Source organism: Pipra filicauda, unplaced genomic scaffold (genome assembly GCF_003945595.2).
Source record: "Pipra filicauda isolate LSUMZ 115617 unplaced genomic scaffold, ASM394559v2 scaffold230_size2164044_pilon, whole genome shotgun sequence".
Classification (NCBI taxonomy): domain Eukaryota; kingdom Metazoa; phylum Chordata; class Aves; order Passeriformes; family Pipridae; genus Pipra; species Pipra filicauda.
The window spans coordinates 181595-206998 of NW_024104344.1; the positions used below are offsets into that span (position 1 = coordinate 181595).

At 42.9% G+C, this 25404-nt stretch overlaps 1 long non-coding RNA gene across 3 annotated transcripts in view; it reads right to left on the reverse strand.

Moving 5' to 3' along the window:
- LOC113982694 overlaps nt 1-25404 on the reverse strand; it is a 100643-nt gene that overhangs the window by 25334 nt on the left and 49905 nt on the right. For all 3 annotated transcript variants that reach the window (XR_005563633.1, XR_003538847.2, XR_003538848.2), the window contains exons 3-4: nt 1889-2186; nt 1507-1566 (exon numbers count right to left, since the gene is read on the reverse strand). This is a non-coding gene — a long non-coding RNA (uncharacterized LOC113982694). The remainder of the gene's footprint in view (nt 1-1506; nt 1567-1888; nt 2187-25404) is intronic.

Here is a 25404-nt window from a genome sequence, read left to right on the forward strand (position 1 = left end):
AGGAGCATGAGATCAGAGAAGTGCAAGCAGCATCTCCCCTCTCCTCCAAGTGCTTTACGGCCTTTAGCAGCCCAGACACATCCTGAGCCAGACTGGTTTTCTGTGTATTCAGTAGCTCTCAGGGGAGTTTCTCTTCCATGAATTCATTCAACCTTCTCTCAAGGCTGCACTGGTGATCAGTGTTTTCTACGCAGCCAGTCACACCAAGGAAAAAGAGAATCAATATTCACTTTGGTCATGGCCTTTCCAATACTCGGCCATTCCCTGATGTGTCTTTGTGTTAACAACCCCATGTGAGGGATAGGAATGAGATCAGCAGCTGCCAGCAGGGCCCTGTGCCATAGATATTTCCAGATAATATTTTTTCTCTCTCTCTTAAGGGATGGAGTGCAGCTGACATTCCTGTCCTGTTATTACACAGATGCATATAATGCATATAATGCATCTGGCAAATACACATTAAAGTAAATATAAGGAAAAAAAAATCTCACAAGTGAAACCAAAAAGCCAAATCAACATGAAAAGTGCATTGCTGAGATTTTGTGCCATGTATATATGTGTATGCTAGTGTTTAGTAATATGCAGAAATTACAGATATGACTTGAGCCTTCTAAGGCTTTATGCTAGTTTCTCCCTCTGCAAAATAAAATTCTCAGTGGAGGAAGCATGACATTTTTCCTTTCATATTTTAATTTGACAGAATTAGCTAAATACCTTTCCTAAAAGAATGAACCTGAATTGAATTCAGTTGAGTTGCTGAGTGAAAGAATTAATTATTTTCTTAATTTCCTCTAGGAAAGAAAGGCCTCCTCATTACTTGTACATGCCATCAAACTAAAACAGTGTGAAGAAGTATGAGTTACTCAGCAATGAAATGTTATGGAGTAAATGGGAGGCAACTGTTAAAAATCCTCATCTGAGCAGCCAAGGAGAAAATTCCTTCATGATACATGTAGGTGACATAATCCTGGGAACACCCTTCCCACAAGTGTGGGCCTTCTTTGCAGATTCCCCAAGGAGATATCTGCACATCATTTGCCAACATGGCTGTAGATTTATGTCTTTGTTTTCTTAGAAATATGAAATTTTGTATATTCATTGATTTTCAGTCTAGAATTAAACAATTACAATCAAATGGTACATCGGTCCTTATAAACTTGCCACAGACTTTTAAGTTCTTCCCTCAAGTTCATATTTTCTGGCTGAACTGAAGCATGTCTTCTGCAATTAGAAAAAATAAAAATCAAGCATTGCTTTAAAGACATCAGGTATTAGAAAACTGTCAGACAGAATCTGATTCTTGGTCTGAGTTATCTTGTGGTTTTCATCATGAGGTTCATCAGTCCCCGGGCATCTGTGAACTACCCCTTATGCGATCATGAAATGTAATTGAGGAAATGAAGTTCTTTGTCTCTACATAGTAATTGACCTGTGTAAAATGTCCTTGAAAACTTATATTTCCATTGAAAGAAGTTGAAGAATCTATAAATGTAAAAAATTACTTACCTAGTGTCTAGAAGTACCAGCACTAGACCCTTCAGAGAACGATGCCAGCAGTCCCATACTCTGCAATTATAAAGTAATGTGTCAGAAGGGGATATTATTCCTATCCCAACCTTTCATAAAGCTTGTTTATGCCCTGAAGTACAAGTTTATTTCACTTACTTTTTGAGACAATTTCTATTCGTGCTGTAACTCAGAGTGGCTTTTTGGAAATCTCTAGATTAGTGGTCAGTTTTCTAAATACCAGCACAGCATCTGACATCCCTTTCTTCAGCATTATCCTTCAATAAATTACATAAATATATCCTATCATAGATACAGCAGTTACTATACATCAAAAGAAGTAAAAATTTGCCCAATTCTCATACTGATATCCCAGTCTTACTTGGAGAGGCAAAGATGGGATGTGTCATGCTGGAAGCTGCCTCCACAGGCACTAGGGAGAAGAGGCCGAGTTGTGAGACAGTTTGACTTCCACCTTGGTGGGACTGTTATCAGACACCTGTGTGGAGACCTCAGCAATTTTCCTATTCCTTCTCTGTCTGAAGTCTGATCACTTTTAGTCTTGATCCTTGTACTGGCATCTTTTTCACTGCTGTGCGCTGGTCACCCCAGCCTTCTCATGTCCTCAGTCTTGACATTAATAGGCATGCTGATGAGGAAGGCACAGGCCCAGACCTAGCCTTTGGGGAGAGAAAAAAAAAATAGAACTGAAATAGATTTTGAAGTAGGAAGCACTTTTCCTATGTTGAAGAGTCACAACAGTCCCAAAATGAGAAGGCATGTTTTAGTGGTTAGTTGCAGTTAATCCTAAGAATGCTTTAGGCTTTGTCATAAGTCAAACACAATATCCTCTCCTCCTTGGAGAAGTGAGATGTGGGGTTTCAGAGTGGAAGAACAAAAGCTTTACAAATGAGGTATTTGTAATAATTCCTCCACAGCAGCTATCTACACTACATAATACTTCCCCCTAAAACAGAAATCTGCCTTGAATAAAAGGAAGAAAATTACATTAGAAGAGACAAGTCATATCTAAAACCTGCATGTAAATCAGAAGTTCATTAGGAGAGTATGCAGAGAAGCTTTTGGAAGGTAATTTTACTACTAACTAGTTTTTCCAAGAATGAAGTAAGGCTTTCAAAAGCATCATTGCTCTAAGTATTTCAAATTATCTACTCTACCTGATACTATCTCTTCTCATAGAGATTACAAAGCACTTAAATTTTTACCCACTTTGTTACAGAAATCCCCAAGGAAGGTTTCAATCTGTTTGCAAGCACTGCTCTGAGAAGATAGCAGAAGTTTTCAAAACTTCCTCCAGCATATCTAGAGTTAAATGCTTTTTACAGTATTGCCTCTGTATCATAAAGTTCTTTGTTCAGAAACTTACCACTGAGTCATGCAAAAAAACCCCACTCTGGACCAAAACTCAGTCTATAAGGGTTCAGCCAAGAAACAATATTTCCTGGCCCTTTGTCCCTTTCTTTTTTCTAGTGCTGAAATAGAAAAGGATTCTAAGTGCTCTACTGTTTCCAAGCATGAATGTGCTCCTATTACTCATAAAATTACTTTAATTTTAAAATGAAATGGTGGGAGCTTATAGCTGAGATTGTTGATGATGTTTCAAGCATCAGGCAAGCTCCGCCACACTGGCGGTCACAGATGGCCCAGCCATCCCCTATGACATCTCCCATTTTGTAGCAGTCCAAACACTCACTTTTATTTAGGCAAGTCCACCTTTGGCACCCATAGGGCATGTTACAGCAAGGGTCATTAAGGAATGTATTGCTCAGTTTCTGTCTCTTATCCCTCTCACAGCCCAGAGCAGCACTTAGCAGTGTGACTGTGTTTTATTCTGGCTTGCCACAGAGCCACACCAGACTCGTCTGCTTGCAGCATTTTCCAGCAAGGTTGCTTCTCAGGGGAGCGGAAAGGGTTATGGATCAAGGCTGGTGAAAGCTGGCTCAGCTTCAATCAAAACCATTTCTTGCTACAGTTTTGTACTGACATACAAGGGGTTTTGCTGCATTCTGCTTTGTGTGCTGAAGTTAGAAGAACTCCAAATGAGAAAAAAAATTTAAAAATTTTTTAAAAATTTAAAAAAAAAAAAAAAAAAGATGCACAGAAGAAAACTTGTGTGGAAAAAAAGGCCAAAGAATGAATCTTCCTATAAGCTCCTTTACGAGCACTGCTGCCTGCTGTGCTTTGAACACAAAGGTTAAAATCCACAGGTAAAAATCCAGGCATTCTACGGACTGGAAGAGCTTTCCCTTTGGCTTCGGTGTACCTAAGTTTCCAGGCAAGGTCACTATTTTTCTGTCTTACAGGCTTGCAAAGTTCCTGTGGGTCACAGCAGCTGCATGAGGAATCCATGTGCCATTCTGAGCAGAGCTGGAGGAAAGGGACAGCAGAGAAGTTGACAGAAAATGGTCTGGTGGAAGGTGTCCCTGTCCATGGCAGGGAGGTGGGAAGCAGAGGATCTTTAAAGTCCCTTCCAACCCCAGACATTCTATCATTCTGTGAAAATACACCATTGTGGTAAAGCAGGCAAATGTCCGTATTACTGTGTTTGGCTGCTTCCTCTCCCAATTGCATCTTCTGCCTGCATGAATCATGGCTGAATCAAGACTATCTGTGAAACCGATCAACAGCAGACCAGTAGAAAAGGTGACACAATTAGGGCATCCTGGTGGCCTACGTTCAATGCAGCTGGCAGTCATCTGGGAGAGAATGTTGCTCACCAGCTTCTCTGGGGCTGGTACATGGAGGAGTTTCTCAACCCAAAGCACAGCCTCAGGAAAGACCAGGAGCTTCTGAAAATGGCTGTGTTGTATTAATAACTGAGGGAATCACAGAGCTAGAGGGACAAATACCCAAATTCCTTTAAGATATGGCATCTATTTGACCTCTCACAGAAATAGCGTTGCATTCAGAGAGAAAGCAAAACATTTTTTGTGTTCTTCCAGCATTGCCTCTTGCATTTACTCCAGCACGCTATATTTGGTATGGTTGTTTCTGTAGGAGAGCTACTCTCTAACAACTGTCATCACGTAGAAGCAGCAAATCTCCTGGGGGTTTAAGGCAGCTTTTATTTAGACCCAAACTTTGTTATGATACCAAGTTTAGTCTCAGCCATGCTGCAAACTGAAATCCCAGCGTCTGTGGCTGCCCACAAGGTAAAGGTCCACATTTCTTTGGTTTCACTGTATTTTCACAGTGTCACTGCCCATGCAAAACTGCTCCTGTTAATCCAGATCATTGACTGCAGATCAGATGTCTGGAGATGGAGAGAGAGGGTGGTGGCAAAGACAGCATGCAGTGTACACTGATGGGGACAAGTAACAACTGCGTAGTTGTCAGCACAGAGAAAGGGATGCTTGTCTTGCAGGCGTTATATTTGGGATGGAAGGATGGAAGATTGATTTAACTTCTTTGATGTGCCATATCTTTCTGGTAAAGGTTTAAATGCTATTTCTGGCTGCCACATTGATTTTCATTACCATGGATCCCCTTTTGGAGGTGAAGACTTTCTCTCAAAGGAGTTTCCTAAATGTTTTTAGTTTGGGGTAATGTTATATTTTAAATTGCAGCACAAACACATGCACACACATATGCACGAACTCATACTATCTGTAGGAGATCTGTGTATGATACTGTGCAATTTTAGTTTTCAATCACAGCAGCATTTAAATTATGGATTTGCTTAAAAAAAGAAAAAAAGAAAACAAAACATTACTCATCCAACATGCAAATACAACACTCTGGATCCCTTTCCCCACCCACGACGTGGGGGAGCCCAGTTCTAGTTCCATCTCCATCTGAAGAACCATTCCGACGTCTTGAGGGATGGGGAAAGGGAACTCCAGGGGTTTCTTCAGGGGTTTCTGGCCCTGAGCCTGGAGGGGAGAGGTGCCCTCCCCTCCTCCCAGCACCCACGTGGCTCCATGGCAGGCACAGAGACAGCACACCGGCGTGGAGAGGAGGCAAGAGAGCGTTTATTGTTGGGGATGTTACATTTATAGGGTTAGGGAGAATCACAGGTTAACTAATTAGAAGTCTCAAGGGGCTTACAGGAACACCCAATCACAGGAAGGGGTTAACAAGGTCCAATGGGAAACACCTCAGGACACCTTCCCAGGACATTCCTGAGATAACGCTACCGTGGGGGGTCTTGGGAAGAAGAAACACGTGTTTGCAAAGAGACCACCAAAAGCCATTTTAAGACATGTTTAAACAACAGTTTTCCCATCTAATGCAGGTTTAGTGCTACACAACACCCTGTCTTGTTTGCTCCTGTTCCATTCATCTGGAGATTTGGAGGTATTAAGTGACACAAGACCTTTGAATCTGCCCCCTCAGAAACTCTGACAGCTCAGAACATGGTGCGTTCTCCATTATTATTCCAAAATATCAGCTTGCACACTCCAGAACTATTTAAGAAATACTGATTTAATTGTACTCCCCCACATTTTTGCAACTGCCATCTTTTACTGTGAGTGTTAATATGCTGAGTGGGACAATGGTGCTGCTTTGCTGCTGTAAAGAAAAATCTTTTTCCTTGTGAATTCCAGGAATGGCTTCTTTCTGCTGTTTTAGCTGTTTCATGTAACAAATAATCTTTGCAATAGGAATTTGGTTCATCATGCAGATTCGTGTTCTTTATAACTGTAAAATAATAGCAGACAGTTTTCCCCGTGTGTCAGTGCTTTTATTCCAGTCAAGGTTGATAAAATATTTCTTGAAGAGAAACGTACAACTCAGTCTGCGTAAGAAACTGTGCTGCTGCTGATCAGCACAAGTGTGGGGGTGATATTCCGGTGTAGTGCAGTCCCCTCCCTGTACAAAGCTGCCTTCATGCAAACCTAAGCTGGCACAGCCTAGGCAGGGGCTTTCCTGAGGCACAGGCCATCATACGGGCATGTAGAACCCTCCTCTGCCTCCACTGCAGGGACAGACAGAGGTGATGGCTTGTCCAGAGCAAAAAACATATCCCATCAGTAAACCTCCCAGTGGTGGTTGGGTCAGATCTGCAAGTCCGTGTCAGTGCTGTATGTCAGAGCAAGCCTGCAGGATGAGTCTGCTGCAATGGTGCTGGGGTGGTTTCGAAACTGGCCATTAAACCTCTCTTTCATGAGAATAAATGATCCTATGTGCATACATCCATGTGCACGTACTCACATACACACACATTTTTTAGGCCTTGCCAGTACTTGGGGTTTGGCTGGTGGTGCTTGATAGGAGACCAGTGAAAGTTCTTATGGCTGAGATGAAAACCATGCATGATGTTACCCCTGGGAGAACTGTTTGGAGAAGCCTGAGTGTTTCCAGAATAGCACAGTTTCTCTAACACAGATACAAGCAAAGCATCAAGCTCCAAAGAGCTTCTTTTTTTAGGCTTGGATCTAAGGAGTTGGAGGTGGGGATAAGCAGTGGAAGGTTGACAATGATAAGAAGGTATTCGTTTGAAGGAAAATAATAAATCTACTAAACTCCTAAAGACTTACAGCATAAAGTCTTGGCGATCCCATCACTTTTCCCAAATACAATAATGTCAGGATTCTGGTGTCTTTAGGAATAAAGAAATAGAAAAATGTTTAAGATTACAACACGGCATTTTGCAACATTTAATTATAATAAATACAACCCTATCTGGAAATACATGAAATATATTAAATAAATGCCTTTTTTTTTCTTTTCTAGGCTGAAAAGCAGCAGTTGTTCCTGCCCAATCATATACACCAGCCACAGGGTAGTACATGGAGGTCCTGACAGTGTAAAAATGCCACTGTAATTTTGTGGTAATTGCACTGCAATTTTAAGAAATGTCCTGAACTCTTAGTATCCCATATAATACATATTGTTTTGTATATTCACAGACATCTAATGCCCCTGGGCTGGTTTTTGTCAGGGATTATCTCGGTAGTTGTTTTTCACTGCTCCCTGAAGGCTTCACAGACCTTCATAGGCAGTCTGGTGAGTTCAGTTCAGTATGTCCCGGTTCCTCTATGGGAAGAAAGGAAAGATATTGTTGTAAGACTCTGACATTTTTCCTAGGCATCAGGTGCTTCCCTACCCTCTAGACAGCTCAGTTCCCTGGCCTACAGCTCTGAGTTTCCCTACTTTGGTCATGTGCAGAAAGTACATCCAATTAGTTCTTCCATGTGGAGAAGATGCAGAGGGTCAGCAGTGATAAATAAATCCCTGCAGGGCAGAAAGATCCGTTGTCTGCAAAATAACGAACCTCGTAGCAAAAGCAAAAGAAAGAAAAAAAAAAAGCTTGGAAAAACACAGCTTACAACTGAAGAGCCCACAGCCCCGAGTGAGCTGAAGTTGAAAGTTCACATAGTTTTGAATCATTGCTTCAGGCTCTCTTCAGAGTCAAAGGGATCTCAACTTACAAATTGGTCATATATTTAATCCTGCTTTAGTGGTTGCAATCAAGTAAGAAGTTTTTACCATTTGGGAGAGGTTTGAGTGAAAGCTGATACCATATGTGGCGAGAGAGAGCTTTCTTCAATTCCACAGACCCGAAATAATCACTACCACAGTGTGAGCTCCATTTCATTCAGACGCAGTGTAGGCCAGAACTTCCTTCCTAGTCTTGGACTACTCTTCTGGATATTCTTCACAGAGGTGTGAGCACGGACATTTCTGAAGCAAGCACTGGCATTATCAATCACAGCAGCACCCGAGCAAGTGATCTGATTTTAAAAATGATGAAATGAAAGCTGTTGGTGCTTTTTCACCTCTGAACATCAGTGTGCTCACAGCCTTCTCTGGATGGAGGCATTTGATATTAGCCACTGCTATGAAATTTCTCCCCTCTTACTATATTATAAATGTGGGTGCAAAAACCTGAGTACTGCTATTGTTAGCAATAAGAAGCAGTGAATATCCACTCATCACTGCTGCACCATGATCACATTAGTTATAAGCACAGGTAATGGGCTGTCTTTGATGTAATTGCATTCATTATTATGATTTCTTTACCTACTGTGGAAATCAGGATATTTTGGGAGTCTTCTTAATGGAAGCAGTGGCATTTGGATATGTATCCAAATGTATTGCAAAACTGGTCTCTGACTGTAGATTTTTGAACTTATCCCTCCTCCTCAAGCCCAATTTGGCCAGTTACAGGTCTGTGAAATATAAAAATCATTCACTATGTGGCAGAGCACACCTTGGAAAGCCTTCCCAATGCCATTTGCCTACCTTCCATATATGACAATGTTCCCTTTCTCTGCTTACCAAGAAGTCTGAATAGATACTATAAATTCAAGTGCCCACTTCACATTGCACATGCAGCAGTATAATTCACAAGCAGCAGTGCACACTGTGCCCTCAGCAAAGCCTGGGCTGGGTGATGGCAGCCTTGCCCCCGTGGAGCAGCATCTGCATCCGCACATAATTTTAGAGAAACAGAGGGTACCAGAAAAAGACTCTGTGAGTGTAGCCAACCCTTCCCAGGTGAGCTGCACATCAGAAATATATGGGGTTTTTTTCTGAAGAAGCTGGCAAATGCATTTGAAACATACACAGAGATATTTTTCAGCCAGTTTAAGCCATGGAGGGGATCTTCTGTGGGCTGCAGAATAAGTGTGTGCAGTTTCAAAAACGTCTACCTTCTCTTAATAGTCTGATGCCTAATAATGAGTTTATTAGCCTTTCTACCTATGAGGCATAAGCATCTGTTTCCATCCATCACATGCAAACTGAATTGCCTCCAAGACTGCTGATTCCCCCTGTCAAAAGTCATTGGCAGCAGCTCAGTAAGATCAAAATATGGTGTGGGGCTTGTGGAAAGAGCACCTGCCACACACACATCCTCGCCCAGACAAGCTGTATTGCATAAACCCCATTACTTTAGGAATCCAGACTCAAAAAATATTTTATTTTTGGCCTCTTTATACTATGCATTTCATTCAGCTGTGCTTCAATCACTCTTTGCCAGCTTTTCTTGCTCTTGTGAGGCTGGAGAAGTCATAAATATGGCAGCTGCCTTTGAGCGTTAATGCTGGATGCTGTCCATGACTGCTGAGCTGCAATATGTGAGCCAGCGATACCACAAAGTGAGAGTTTATATTCCTTCCCTATTACATATTTTTAGTGTATAAATCCACAGAGCAGAAGAAATTTATAGGGGAGTGAGTGGTCATGGGGAAAGTAATCTCCATATAAAGCAGTGGCAGGTGCCTCTTTCTGCCTGGGACTCCTTCTGCTGGGAAGCTTCCCAACAGGCTGAACAAAACCTTCAACCACGGGTGTTCTTTTCTTGTGCCTCAGTTAAGGGCAAGGGGTGGTCACTGACATTGTTTATCCATTATTCATTTAGGAATGGCTCCAGGAAGCAACTTAATGTCATGTATTTGCAATAAACTGGCTTCTTCTTCAAGCCTGCCTGCACTGGGAAAATCTTCTAAATTGTTTTATGGCCAGCACAGCTTAAACTGTCTGGGGGCCGCAGCAAAGACCCAGTTATAGACAGCATGAGGTGAATGATCAGTTTTTTCCAATGTGGCTTCAGACTGTGGCAATAACCACACTTACTAAACCTGAATTATTAAGACTACATAACTCAGAAATATCTGGGCTTTGTTGAAATACACAGTATCTTTCTCCCTGGCACTGAAAATACTTCTATTTCACAAGTTGCCCATTCTCCCTAGAAAGGATTGGCTTTAGTGGGAGATTTGAGTTTTTCTTGCTTTGCTTTCCTAGCCTTCTTTAAAGTGGGTATTTTAAGTCAATATATCACTAACAAGCCCAGATGAGATTTCAGTGCAGCCTTTACTGTCAGAATCAAAATTACATGAAGTGTTGCACTTTGAGACAGTGATATGTGTGCAGCCAAGAGGAGGTGGTTTCTGATCTGGCTGGTTGAAATGCTCCTGGTTAAATCCCATCACATGTGAGACTCTGTGCAACAAACACACTTGTGCACTAATAAAACTGAGGGGCTGGAAAGAGAAAAAAAATTATTTCTGGGTCTAATAGGAAGTACATGAATAAATCACAACTGAAAACATGGAGCAGAAAAGTTTGGTTGATCCCCAAGAGATCCAAGAGACAGAGATGGTAGATCCTTTGTTGAAGGAAGGCATCTGAGGAGGAGGAGGTCCCACACAGAACAGAACATCTGTCTCTGCCCTCAAGACCTCCTGGTCTGACCTGAACAGTACCTGGATCATTGGATGTGGCAGATTAAAAATTGTCCTGTAGGCACAAAGACACATTTTCTGAAGACTAGTGAGATTTGCTGAATTTCAGCTGGAGTCAGATGAACATGCTTCACTCCTTTAGACAGTCTGCAAAAATAGTAGAAGCAAGGTGGGCTGTTAAAGCACAAGTCCAAGTCCTTGTGTGAAAACACCTTCCTTGGCATGGGAGGCATTCCTAGCTCAAGATAAGGTACTGACCAGGTAAGGCTAGCAGAGACCATGCCCAGGGGGCCATAGTCAGTTGGATGCGCTCAGTCTGTGCCCCAAGAGCACCAGAAGACCCTGCTTTTCCTGCAGCTCCTGTCTCCCCTCCCTACTGACCTTCTGGTATGAGGAGGCAGGAGCTGTGCTTCGCAATGTGCCAGGGATGAGGGCACAGAGAAAGAAGGAAGGCAGGGAAAACTAGTTGGTTCTCAGCCTTTACCAGCCTGTTTTCCTGCTGACAACTGATCCAGAGCTCCCTGTGAAATTAGGAGGCATGTGGTCATATGAAGATACACTAGGTCCATCCCAAAGGAGGGAGAGAGCCTTCTCCAAAGCAGAAATTGGCTGTAATTCCCTTCGGTGCTCTCCTATCTTCTCAGGTAGGCTGTGGTCTCATCTCAGGTCACCCCTTTAGTGGGTTTGACTTCCAGGGTCCTCACAGCTTTGGGGGACAGTAAGAGGTAACTGGAGTTGTTCACCGACCTCTGCAAAGAGGCTGCTTGGTCCCATTTTCTTTCTAGGGTCAGCCAGAAAGGAGATTCACTAGTCTGTTGGCAAGGCTGAAAACCCTGGTTTACATCAGCTCATGAGGACCTCTCTGTGCACTGGCAGGCACTAGCTTGTTCACACCTCCACGTCCTCTACATTCCCAGAAGGAATCCTGATTCCCATTCTGGAGTTTCTGATTGGCCAAGTGACCTAACACAGGACCCTGCTCTATCTCTTGTGAAACCCCACTGGAAGGAGGTGCCTGTCTTTCTCCACCTCTCCCCCACTCCACAGCCAAACCAGCCTTATAGCTCAGGGTTAAAGTTAGGTGCTCAAAGTTAGGGTACCATGCAAAGGTCTCCCTCCAGCTCAGTGTTGAGTGTGAAGGATGCCTGAGAGCACATGTCACCTTTCCATAATCCCAGAATTAGTTTCTGTGCAACAGTGGAGGTTGTCATGTCTCTCCTTGTCTTGCCTCCCAGAAGCTAAAGTCCTCACATAAAATCCAGATGAAGATGGTTTTGGTGGGATGGTCAATAAAAAGCATGCTGAATGGAGAGACAACAAATCCTTTATCTCTCTGAGAAATGACTGCATGCAGTCCTTAGTGCTAAACTGTCAAGATTGTCTTCTATCTAATGAATCATTATCTTGCCTCTATCAAACATTTAACTTTAATCTAGGCTTTACACATTTGCTTTAGTTTATTCTTACTCCAGCTGACAGTGTGGTGAAGAACTGCCTTACTAGTTCTCTTGAGGCATTTCTGGTGGCTCTTCAAGTTGCTACCCTCCATGCGGACCCTCTCAGAATTGCTAGCTGAAACACATCTCCCGTGCCCTTTCTCTGTTGAACTGAGGGATGGGGACCAGGGGGTTACATTGACTGCTGTGACAAAGGCAGAAAGCACCCCTTGTTCCCACACAGCTGCTGCTCAGGTTCAGGCCTGCAGTGGGTTCTTCTCTCTCTATTCAGCCATGCAGCTTATGGGCAGCAAAACACAGATTACGAACTGTCAGAAAACTTCCCTCCATTCTATCCATGTCAGACAGATGTGTAGGTGGGGTTTTTTTTGGTCTCAGAAGCCTGCAGCTTGATGATTCACCAGCACAAGGTTTGATGACTCCTACCCTCCAGTGTTGTTTCCTCTTCTGCAGTTACACTGGCTGGTTGCAGTGCCCAGCTGGAAAGCTGAGGGGGAAACCTGCAAAGAGAGGGTGTGCTGGAGGCAAAGGACTCTTGCAGTGAACAAAGAAACCCATTTCTTCTGTGTCACCCACTTCTGATATGGTCAGCCTGTAGATTCTGTGTCTCCCACAACTACAAGTTAGGCAATACATTCCTGTGGCACACAGAAATATGGGAGTGTGAAACCCTTCTGAGGCTCTATTGGAAGCTGCTTGTCAGTGCCTTCCCACCCTGGCCACAGGGATGGCAGTCCCAGATGCAACCAAAGATTGAGCTTTTTCCCAGCATCTGGATTGTGCTGTGGTGTGTCAGAGCAACCCCAGCCTCCTTCTCTGTCCTAAATGGAGGCACAACTCCAGCTACGGCCCTGCGAGAAAGGGATTGCAGGTGATCCTGATCTGCCACAAGCAGGCATCCATATAATCAAAGCAGAGAATGGCAGCAGCATAGCAGTGTTAGTCCTCTCAAAAAAGAGCAGGTCCTCCCCAAAAAGAAGATAGGCTGCAATGGGCCATAAGTGGGAATTTGAAGCACCCAGTGTGGGTAACAGAACATCAGCTATGGACTACTGAGGAGCAAAGAGCAACATTCCTTCTCACAAATGCAAGGTTTATACTTTCTATCCCATTCACTAGCTATATTTAATTTACATTCTGTTTCATTTGGCTGCAAAAACACCGGCATAAGTGGGAATGCAAATTCCATTTAAATACCTGCATTTATTTTTATTCTTCCCCTTTCAGTGAAAGTTTTGGTAGCAGACAAACTTCTGATGGACAGCTTGCATTCCCATCTGTGGCTTTTTTTGCTCTGTTATAAATATAAATTAGTTCATAGCCAGATATTGCCTTAACTTAATTGTTTACATAGTAACTGAGAACAGATAATGTACAGTCCTGGCATTATTTAGCAATTTAAACCTGAAGTTTTCCTGAGTTGTTGTTAGACAAAACATTACATTGTGAGGGCTTTTTTTTTCCCTTGCCCTATAATATTTTACTTTGATTAAAGCTGTACTGAGGTAAAATTGCACATCTCACGCAAAAAGCAATTTACCTCGGTTCTTATTGAAGTTAACCATACTTATTTGTCCTGGCATAATGTATTTTTCTAGCTGCATTCTAACTGCAGTGCTTTATCATATGAACCAAGTTAGATTTAATCAAATTCAGTTTGTGTTGTGAATTTTAAGACATTTGTTCAATTAGTTGGAATAAAAGCAAAATACTTGGAAGGAACATTAAAGTTGAAAAATGCTGCTGTTGAGCTGGGCATCTAGCGCTCCTTCTGCATCTTTCTCATCCCCAAACATTTCTCATGCTTGAAAAGGCCCCACAATCATTTTTTTATCTTTCTGTTTCTTGGGTTGCTGGTGACGTTCACGGGATGAGGAAGATAAGTCATTTTATCAGGTTCCTGCACCCAAGGGTAAGACCTGACCACTTTTCCTCCTCTGTCTGTCATGAGCTTTTTCTGTGCTCTGGTCAATGGAACCACATTCAAGCTGGGGCTTTTTTAATGTGTTGGAGTCCACTGGGATGCCACAGTGCTGCTACCCAGTTCCTCTCCAGTCTTGCCAGCGCCCCTCAACTGCTTTCCTATTACTCTCCTTGTTGCCACCTGGTGGAAAAATTGCCATCACTCACTTGTGTTGGCCCTTCAGACATGGGTGTGCAGCTCAGGGAGACCAGCATAGAAGACACCAGCCCCGAACACCCCTTTCCAGCAAGAAAACTACTTTCTCCTCCCACCCTTTCTATTGCTTCCCCTCAAAACAGCTTTTTTGCATATGTACAAAGTATTTTTGGGCTATCAGGATGTTTTTACTGTGTTGCCCTTCATACCAAATACAGCATCCATCAATTATTAGCATATTACCTCTATTAAGAAATTTTGATGCTTGTTGTTATTATGTCTTATTTTCCTCATCTGGGAATTCTTGCCTGACTTGGCTTAAACTGACCAGTCTGAATGACTTGAAAAGGCCATTGTAAAAAATTGAGAGAAATAAAAATGTCTTAGTGCAGTCAGAGTCCACTCTCTCAACTGAAAAGCGTGGTGCTTTTACATTATGAGACAGTTTCTCAGACAGCCAGACAAGGTGACATTAAACAAATCATGCTAATTACAACACAATTTATGTAGAGAGATTTTGCTGCCCTGCTAATACTTGGCAGGAGCTGTCAAGTACTAATGTTTCAAAAAAGAGCACTTCTAGCATTAACTTTTTTGGTTCTTAGGAAATTGATGGAGCCCGTAGAGCTCCCTTGTTTGTGCCAAGGGAAGCAGAGCCCGGCCCAAGCACAGGAGCAGGGAGGGCTCAGAGACCAGAGTTCAGGCCATGGCTTTCAGATAGAGGTGCCACTGAGCTGTGGCCCTAGGCAGATCACTCCTGAATGCACCCCATGCCAAACAAAATCAGCAAGAATTTCTGCGATCCCTGGAGGCTCTGCATCTGTCTGGCTTCCGTTATCCCACACCAGGTGTTCTGCTGTATGTGTGTCGTGCCCAGAGGTGCAGACAAGACCCTGCCATTCTGGTCTGGAAACATTTTGCATGGTTGATGGTACATTGTAAAACTGAGGGGAAGATCACGCTCTCTGTGCATTAGTTGTCTTATTAACAGAACAAGGATTAAACACTTACCTATAAAACTTGCCAACAGCACCATGAAATTTGCTTCCTAGGAGCTTGTAAAGCACCTTAAGCTTAAATCTGAGAGATATGTAGGGCTTTGCCTCCTATTCACTTAGTTTAAGACTGTGTTCACATAAGTGTTATTTCCTGCTATCCAACTCCAGCTAGTGGTTACCTGCACCTTCACAGAACCAACAGAGGGGTGTGGGGCACTCGCTCCTCACCCACATTGGTGCTTACACCATAGCTTAAACACTGCAGTTTACAAGAAGCTGCCCTGGTCCTGGGAAGTGTTCAAGTGCATCATGCTGATTTTGCTGCAGGGACAAGAACAGCCCTGGTAATAGCAAATGGATTTGGGGGCAGAGCCAGAGGGAGAAAGCAGGAGGGAGAGAAGGTTGGTAATAGCCTCTCACTGTGAGGGTTTACTGAATGACTCTCTGCCAACGATGTCTGGACAGGGCTGCACTCCATGCAGTGGCCACCAATCACACACAGACATGGGACACAGAATCACAGAATATTCTGAGTTGAAAGGGACTCACAAGGATCATTGAACACAACTCTCAAGTGAATGGCCCATACATGGGAATGCAAAGCTCTGGGTTAGACCCTTAACTCAAGGGAGAGTGAGATGGCATGGAGAAGGGTCCTCAAAACTCTACTGCTCAGAGTTAAATGAGCTCAGACCCTTCCTCTGCCCTTCTGGAACAGACAGAAGGAGAAGCCAATCAGATAGCCATCTCACTCTCTGGAACAGTAGAAATGCCCTGGTAAGCTTTTCATCATGTGGCCAAAGGAAGATGGTGTGAATAAATGTGATTAGGAGATTCTCAAGTAGGCTAGTGGGTAGGATGTCTTGATCTGGAAGTGGGTTCAGATCTTCCTCCAAAGTGAACTGAACCCAACTCTCTGAATAGTTACCTGAATGCAGGGCTCCCCACACCCAGCTGAGTTGCTCTCATCCTCCCACAGTCATTTGTGTAGCTCATCCCTGGCTTTGTTATCACTTGGAAACGCCTATAAGCATGGCCATACCTCTGCAGAGCTTGGGTGTCTTCTTTCCGGGCTTCTTATGTTTTGCTCTGAGGTAGATTTGCAAGCAACTCTGCATATACGCTTCAGGGGCTTCATGCTGCCGGTGGGAGTTTATGATCTCCGGTGAGTCCTGGATACTTGTGGAAATTGCCCAGGAAGTAAGCTACATTCTTGAGAGGGTCAGAAGGACTCTAAATGGTATATTTAGCATCAGCTGGAGACAGCAAGACCTTAATGGGCCTTGGTGGAGGTGGCACTTTTTGCATGAAAAAAGAAAATGTAAACTCCTGCTAACCATAATAGCGCCATTAAGTCCTGCAGTGCTTGCACATCCAGTTAAGTATTTGCAAAAGTTACATAGAAGAGGTTTGCAGGGCAAGGGTAGGGTATTACTAGGGGTAAGGCTTCCACAAGGAATGAAGCTTTTTGGTCTCACCAGCCACAGCAATTCCTGGAAACTGAAGATGATCAGCACCTCATCTCAGCAACCTCTGGGAGTTAAACCTTGGTACCTGCAGACAGACTCCTGCAGTGCTAACACGCAGAGCTCATTTTCCTTTACAGCTGCACCCGATTGCATACGTGACTGTCACTTGATGTGTGCAGGCACATTTTCACACTTGACTCACAGTTAGTCCAGCACCATAAGCCAACACTGCCCCTGGTTAGATAGAAATTGAGTAGGATTGGAAACACGTATAGCAGGGGAGAGAAACAGGCCAGAAGAGTTATTTCAAGCAGATGTTGCTGATAGCTGTTGGTAGCAACACTAAGTTATCAGAAGGAAATACACATATATATCTTTACAGAATGAAAAACTAGCATCTGCACTTGAACAGGGTTTAGTGATTGCTAAATGGCTCCATAGGCAAGAGAAGAGCTTTATGAACAGAAGGTTTTGCATGAAGCAGTTGTTGTTTACACCTGAAACTAGTGTACAAATAAAGCCATCAGTCTTTACTGCCAATTCTCCTCTGCTCTGAGCCAGAGCAGCCTGCAGAGCTGCATGACAGCCCTCCCTGCAATTGTTCCTCACAGTTGTAGCTTTTATATATGCTTGCCGATGGTTGTCCAGGTCAACTCACACGCTGAGCCCCATTTAATCCAACAAAGCAATGTGTTAAGAAAAGCAGAGAAGGCATTATTCAGAAAGGGGAACTTTGGCCTTTGACAGAAAAAGGAGAACATGGAGTTAATTTTCTGCTTTGAATTGTCCTGCAGAGTTTACCTTTTTCCAGTGAGTGTCAGGGGAACCCACGGCCAGAGGACACCATGAGCAGAAGTTTCCTTGTGCAGCTGCCTCCCTTGCCTTCCCTTCCACAGGCAGCAATCACAGCCCCACAGACTAAACTTCAATTGGATAGATTGAGGTGGGAGGACAGATCACATACTCCCTCCTGGATACTTTTCTTTTGTAGTTGCATGTGATGCTGTCATTTAATCTTGACTACAAATGGGAACTGACGGTTTCTCTTTGCATGGGGAGCATGGATACATCCCATGCAGACATTCTCAGCCATCCATAGATTTGAAGAGACAGTGGGAAACTGGGTCCAGCCCCAGCTAACACGGTTTCAGGAGACAGTTTACAAGCAAAGGTTATGTTGCGGTTCACAGCCTGTTGCCTGTGCACACGTGCAGAAAGAAATCAAGACACAGACCCACATCCTAGCTGTGAAGCACCACTAGGTATGGTGTTGCCCCCTTGGCAAGCTTTGTTTAGCACTCAGAAACTTCTGACAAACAGCCAAAGTCTCCAGATTGCGTCTGGACAAAGTTTCCAAATGACAAAGAGCAAATTTCTTAGAGAAATGTGGGCTGTATCCAAAACCAAAAAAATCCAGTTTCCCATTCAGACACCAGGTGATAGCCAGCCCCAGCCTTCAGATTCACAAATGCAAACCCAGATCTCCACATCCCTTTAGATAGTGTGAAAGCTAATTTGGGCATTTGCAGAAAATCCAGATAAAATCAAGCTCATCTTAATGTTTCATCCAATGAGACATTTGATGTATTTGAAAGTTTATCTCATCTTTTAAAATCACCTGTGGCTCACTTTTAAAGTCTGAAATCATTACATCCATAATAAATCTCTTCCTGGAAGTTCAGCTTCTTGAAATTAAATTAGAATAGGAAGTGAATGTATAGACAGATACACAAAATAAAACAGGCAGGCTGGCTTACAGTGATATATTCTGTCTGTAAGGAAATACATCAGTGGCCCCCTGTATAAAAAACACCCTTCTACAACTACGGCATGCATTAAATGACACATTTGAATGCTTTTTTTTCTTCTTCAGTAAGAACAAGTCATTTGCCTGGATATCTCACTTGCCTGAGCCAAACCCCAGGGTGTGTATTGTCATCTGTGTCACTGTAAATATTTCTGTTAGATCTCTTTCTGAGGACTCTGAGCTGACATGATCAAAAGCAACAAATAAGAAATGGCTTAAGCTCGCTTCCTTGCTTACATGTTTTCTGTCCCCTAAAATGTATCTTATAAGCATGATGAGTATGAACTGGAAGAACTAATCTTTAAATTTATAAAGATGTGCATGTATAGATTAGTCCTATGCTAGATTAGACTACAGATCTTTCCATTAAAGGTAAACCACTCATTTTTTCATTTTATATCTGCTTTTTCTTTAAGACTGGTGTATTTTCTGAGATTTGATAGATCACTCAAAGCCACAGATACTCACATCAACTCTCAAGTGAGTCTTCATCATTCCTCGGAATTCTACATTTTCCCAGGAAAAAAAAAAAACAAGTAGTTTTTGCCTACTATGTAAAACTATGTTTAAACTATTTATTAACCAACAGGTTTACACAATTAAAACTCCACTAGATGCGAAGCAGCTCCTGATGACATCAGGTATCACTGTCTAGTCATGCTGGCTCTGTTCACTGTTTTCACCCCAGGAAGACAAAATAACCACCCCAACTGCTACACAGTTTGAAAGATTTCCCATCAGACGCAGCTAGCACAGACTTGGAAGACGCCCTTTTTGGTACAGTCCCCTGTTCAGGAGTGCTCCTGGGCTTGTGATGAGTTCTTTGGAGTCCTGCGTCACACCCTGCATCACTGAGGGTTCCCTTCCCCTCTGCCCCACTTCCACTGAGTGACACTGTTTGTCCTCTGTCTTCTTCCACCTAGGCTGGTATTCAGCATCTTCTGAGAACTTTATGCTGACAGAGTTTCATCTGCACATCGACATGTGCTTCTGCATGGCCTACTGGTTGTAGCACCTCTGGTTTCTCACTCAGCGTCTTCTGCTTGACCATGGACAGCAAGAGAAACAAGTCAGCAAGCCCTTTCCCTTTTCAGTGGTTTCCAAGCAAAAGAAACATTAGCATGTCAGACTGCCAGACAACACACCACAGATTCTCCCACATATTGCTTCTTTCTTCCTTTTTTCATGTCAAGAGCTAAAGAGGTGGGTGATAGATTTCCAGCGGAGGGGGGGGGGGGGGGGGGGATTTATGCTGAGCACTGCTATTGCAACCTCTCTGCCTTTTACACTTGAGCAGAAAGGGGCCCTACAGTGAGGCACTGAAATCAAAAGCCTATGCAAAAAGCCCCTGGCTAAAAAAGTCATTATAAAAGAAAAGAAAGAAAGAAAAGAAAGAGAAAGAGAAAGAGAGAAAGAGAGAAAGAGAGAAAGGAAGGAAGAGGAAAGGAAGGAAGAGGAAAGGAAGGAAGAGAGAAAGGAAGGAAGAGAGAAAGGAAGGAAGAGAGAAAGGAAGAGAGAAAGGAAGGAAGAGAGAAAGGAAGGAAGGAAGAGAGAAAGGAAGAGAGAAAGGAAGGAAGGAAGGAAGGAAGGAAGGAAGGAAGGAAGGAAGGAAGGAAGGAAGGAAGAGAGAAAGGAAGAGAGAAAGGAAGGAAGGAAGGAAGGAAGGAAGGAAGGAAGGAAGGAAGGAAGGAAGGAAGGAAGAGAGAAAGGAAGAGAGGAAGGAAGAGAGGAAGGAAGGGAGGAAGGAAGGGAGGAAGGGAGGAAGGAAGGAAGGAAGGAAGAAAGGAAGGAAGGAAGGAAGGAAGGAAGGAAGAAAAAGAATTGCAATCTGTCCAGACAGGAAAGAGGGCTTTAAAAGGATATACCTTTACAGCCATAAATTGCTAAAGAAAAATAATTATAAGGTAATGTACAAAGGGTCAATTCAATAAAAGGAGGGAAAGAGACATCTGAGTTTCCTTGAAGTCACTGGGGAGGCAGCTGTGCTCAGTGTGCTTGCTGCACATATATGTAGCTGGATAATTGCTTGGTTAGAAACTGAAATAGCAGCATGAGGGCATCATCCAAAAGAGCAAGGAGACACACGGGGAAAAAAAATCACCATTCCAGCCTTGGGCAAAGTTTCGCTGCATGCAGAGTAGATCAACAATTTATTTCTGAAATTTACACTTTGTAAAGCATAAATAAGCAGAGAGGATCAGCGTGCGCCCCAGCAATGTACATACCCTCTGACAGATACTGTGTTTGGCTGCATCTAATGAGTGCAGGCCCAGAAACGAGACTACAGCCCTGCAGGAGCTGTGTGCTCTCACATTGCATTTTTTTTAGAAAGCAGCTCAATTAATCTGAAGGTTAACTTAATTAAGTAAAGCTCACCTCCTTATCAGGTTCTTCTAGGCTTTTCACCACATCAGGTACTGTGAAATCATTCATTAGGCCTTACAATGTGCCTCTCAACTAGGTAAATATGTGCTAATTGTATTTCACAGAGAGTTCAGACAAAAGCAGAACAGCTAAGCAGAAGGTTTTGAACCTCTGGCCTGGGGAGTTGTGTAGGGCCCCAGAGGAAAATCTGGGTCAGGGGAATGAATCCCACAGCATCCATGGGACTTTGGGAGCCAGACAAAGGAGGAGAAGGTGACTAGAAATGAACCCTCGATCAAAACATTGATGGGTGTTCACTAAGCCCCAATTTGTGTGCTGTACATTCAGGGTGGGCCACCAATACCCTTGGGGCTGGGGTTGACTGGAGAAAAAGCACAGATATCCCACTCCTGCAGCTGGGACACCCCAACAAGCCAAGGGCTCCAGGATACTGTGACAATAAGGATAATTTCTGATCCATTTAGGGTCTTGCTTTCCTCTTAGAAAAAAAGGAGAGCTCACACTCATCAGTGCGTGTCACCCCTGGCAGGGCAGTCACAGAGCATACCCCCATGGAAACCCTATGTGCAAACACAACTCGCGTCACCTGCAGGAAATGAGCAACTCAAGAGACAGCAGGCTTGTGCTCCTCATGCATGTCAATATGTTGGTGATGGTGCAACATGAAGTCTGTGCAGGGATGCATGCATGTGAACATTCTCACATGATGGAGAAGGGAGTTTCTCTTGCCATCCTACAGTCACATGTACTGCAGTAAAAGAAACCTAAAAGGACTGGACAAGGTCACAGAGAGAAAAAACCAAATCTGAAAGAGGTTTTCAAGGCATCTTGCCTCAAATACATGTCCCAGTTACAGTCTTCCTTCCGTCCTCACATTCCCAAGTTATAATTCCTTACCTCCATTTTTCTTTTCCTATAAAAGAACAAAATGAATGTAATATTTATTGTTACAAGGAGTGCAATGCCATAATCAGGTTAAGAAAGCAATTGACTAACTGCTGACACATATTACTGAAAACTTAATTCTGAAAAGCTTCATTTGCTCATTGGGGACACTTGTCTTGTTTACAATGTCACTTCTGTTACAAGAAGTGTTTTTAAGGACAGATAGTTCTGGGAATGAGAGGAGCCTGACAATCTTGTGAATTGGGCATACAAATTTGCCTGGCAGATTCAGCCTCTGTCCTTGCCCTATTGGTGCTAATAAAAAGTGTATGAATTAGCCTCATGTTAAGAAAGAAAGAAATGAGAGAAAGAGAGCCACAAAGAGGGGAAGGAGGAGGGAAGGAAGCGTGTGGACCTAGAGCAGCACAAGGAGAAGTTAGCAGCAGAGGTGAGATGTTTGTACATCACTAATGTGCTGCCCCTGTCTCTGCTAGCACTCCACCAGTTCCGTACCTGCCTTGAAAATATGTTCCTTGGTGCTGCTTAATTACTGCAGTCACTGAAGTTTCAGAGACAAATACATCTCCCAACAACCCTATGTTCATCTTGTCCTATTCTCAGCGCTTTAAAAAATGCACCACTTTCCACTCCAGCCGAACAAGTCATATTAATTTTTTCCATCTTACTTCAGAGCTTCCTCAGCATTTTTTATAGTTATTTACATGAACCAAAGTGGTTGCTTTCAAAACTGATTTTTCCCATTTGCTGTTGCTTTGGAGGTATCAGGCCCAAGAGTTGGTTAAGATTTTCCCTTTCACCTACTAGAACGGAGTCCATGTTTTAAGGACACATTTTTCTCACCTTCATGTTCATATTCTACCTCATTTTAAACAAGCAAACATTTCTTTTGAAAAAAAATAAACTTGTGGTAAGCCCAACCTCCCCAAATTTGTCCTAGAGGAACAGCTACATGCACTCTGACCCAGGAGATCAGTAGTCAGTACTCTGTGGAAGCAAGAGTGTCTCTTCACTGCCTAACCTGGAGAAGTCTTGGGTACACATGGATTTGTGACTTTAAGGAGGCTCCTAAACCTTAGCCGTTTTTGAGGTACTTTAGATGATCTTCATTTCAGTATCTCTGTCCTCAAATTAAATCACATGTGTTGTGAGCAGCACAGCTCTGCACGGTGTGCTGACTATTTTTCTAAACCTGGAGCCTTTGGCATGTGAGCAGGTCACAGCCAACAGCACTGAAGTGTCCTCTCTAAAACAGGAAGGACTCATTTTATTGGCAAACCACTAGTGGCAAGAGATTACGATAAGATTGCAAATAATTAAAGTATGGCAAAAGCATGTCCTGTTTTTCCCCCCTTGATCCCTTTATTATGTTTTTCTGGTATAAACACCATAACCTGCCGCCTTCCAGCAGTATCCTCATTTATAGAAGACTTTGAGTCCCCCTGAGTTTTAAGGAGTTGACTCTGCAGTAACGCGCCATGTGGGTTTATGCAGATCTCTCCTAGCTCACTGGGAAGGTCAGGAGGAGTGCTCAGGCTGGTGTGCCAGTAGATTGGAGCTGAGAAGTACATGCTAAGGTAGTCCTGTAAACAGTCCTGTAAAACAAAACAAAACAGAAGCAGAGCTGGAGACACTGTTGAAAGAAGCATTAAGTGGAAACTTTTGCCAAGCAGTGCAGGACTGCCAAACCCACAAACGATTTGAGACTACCTTCCAGTTCATGTCTTGGAAAATGTATTCTGTGTAAAGAGCTACACATGCTCCTAAGAGTCCATAGTTTAGCCTACAAGTCAGTCTGATTAATTCATACACATGATAGGAGTGGGAGCAACAGAACAGAGCTGGGTGAAAAAGGAAGTAATGACAAGAAAATACACTTCAGAATTCTGTGGTGGTGGAGATACTGGGTGCTATTAACAGTCACTGGGATTGATGCTGGAGCACCTCTAGAAAAGTCAGCAGATAATAAGAAGCAGCGTTAAGAACAAATCAAGGTGGAAAAAATTTACTGCTGTCTCTACTGAGACTGTGAATGGAAAATTTGGAAAGAGATGGTGAAAATACTAAAAGAGGCCAAACAAACAAATTCCACTAGAACCAGCAGAGTATTTTTAAATCATGTCCTTTAATAATCTACTATTTGCATTACCGTAACATGTCATTGCATTATTTGGGTGTGCAAACAATTGTTGATTTCCCAACTTCTGCTGGAAAAAATGATGACCTGGGGGAAGAAATTTCTGTAGTAAATACCTCAGCATGAATAATAAGATGAGGTTATTTAAGCGACAGCTCCTTGAAAAATTAGCCTAACTTCCTAATAACTGTACTACATAGCTTAAAGAAATCTAATTTTATCTCTGCCTCCCACACAGTAAATCTCCCTATCACATTCTTTCCTTGCTTCACTGCTATTTCTTTGCTTAATAATCACCTACTTAAAAGATTGGGGATAATGTTAATAATAGGCAAATTAGACACACAGAAAAGCAGTGTTTTCTGTGCTTTCAGAGGTACTCGGCATGACTGTCATTAAACCAAAACTGAGGTTTGAGGAGGGAGCACAGAATCCTGAGCAGGCTGCAGTGGAACAGGGCAAGGACTCTGGCTACCTTAGTGTTGAGAAGACAACATTAGTCAGCGTTGCAATGCTAAAATATCTAACAACAGGAGCGGCTCTCCCCTTCAGCATTTTTCTCCCATAAACTAATTAAGCTATAATATTATGAGCGCTTCCTTGGAGGCTAGGCTTTCCTCTTAGCATGACTATGGGCAGGCTGGGCAAAGCTGGGTTATCGCTGTGATGAAAAAATTGGCACTACATTTTGCCTAAGTCTGCTTTATTTTTTATTTCAAGCTCTACACAAAGCCACTCACATGCCCAATGGCTCAGTCTCACTTCCAATTAAGTCAATGATAAAACTCATATTGACTTAAATAGGAACAGGTTTGCATCCCAAAGGCTAACAGTCAAGGCTTTTAACAGTCAGACTACTAATGGGGAAAGTAGAAAGAGTTAGAAAATGTCACCATCTTCTCTTTTCTTAGGAGCAGTAATTCAAAGTGAATAGAGTAGGCATGTTGGGTTTGAAATTATTTTCAGGGAGAGAAAATACGTGGTGAGTCTATTTATAATGCAGTGATTCAGCTCTTCTTATAATACATGTGGATGGATCTGTTGCAGAGAAGGCGGCAGCAGCACATAAGAATTATTGACTCTCCCTTTAAATAGTTTGCAAGGCCTTTCTTAGCCCTTATTATATTTAGCCCTTACTGTATCACCTAGCCTGTGCAGCAGTGTACACTGCTAATAAAAGGGTTTGGCCAATTAACTTGGTTATATTGGAGTCCTCTGCTGAAAAAAGAGCAACAGACACGGAAGGCTCCAGGTGCTTCCTCAGCACTGGCCTCTGCTATCAACAGCGACCATAGGAGGCCCATTATAAAAGAGAATTTTGTTTTTCTTTTTATGATGTTAATAAAATTAAGCAAAAGGAAGAGATTAGATCAACAATGACTGCATTACTGTTGATTTCTCTTGCATGAAAAAACATACTTTTGAGGGAGGAGGGGTAATCCACAATTAAAAAAACATGGAGAAGGGG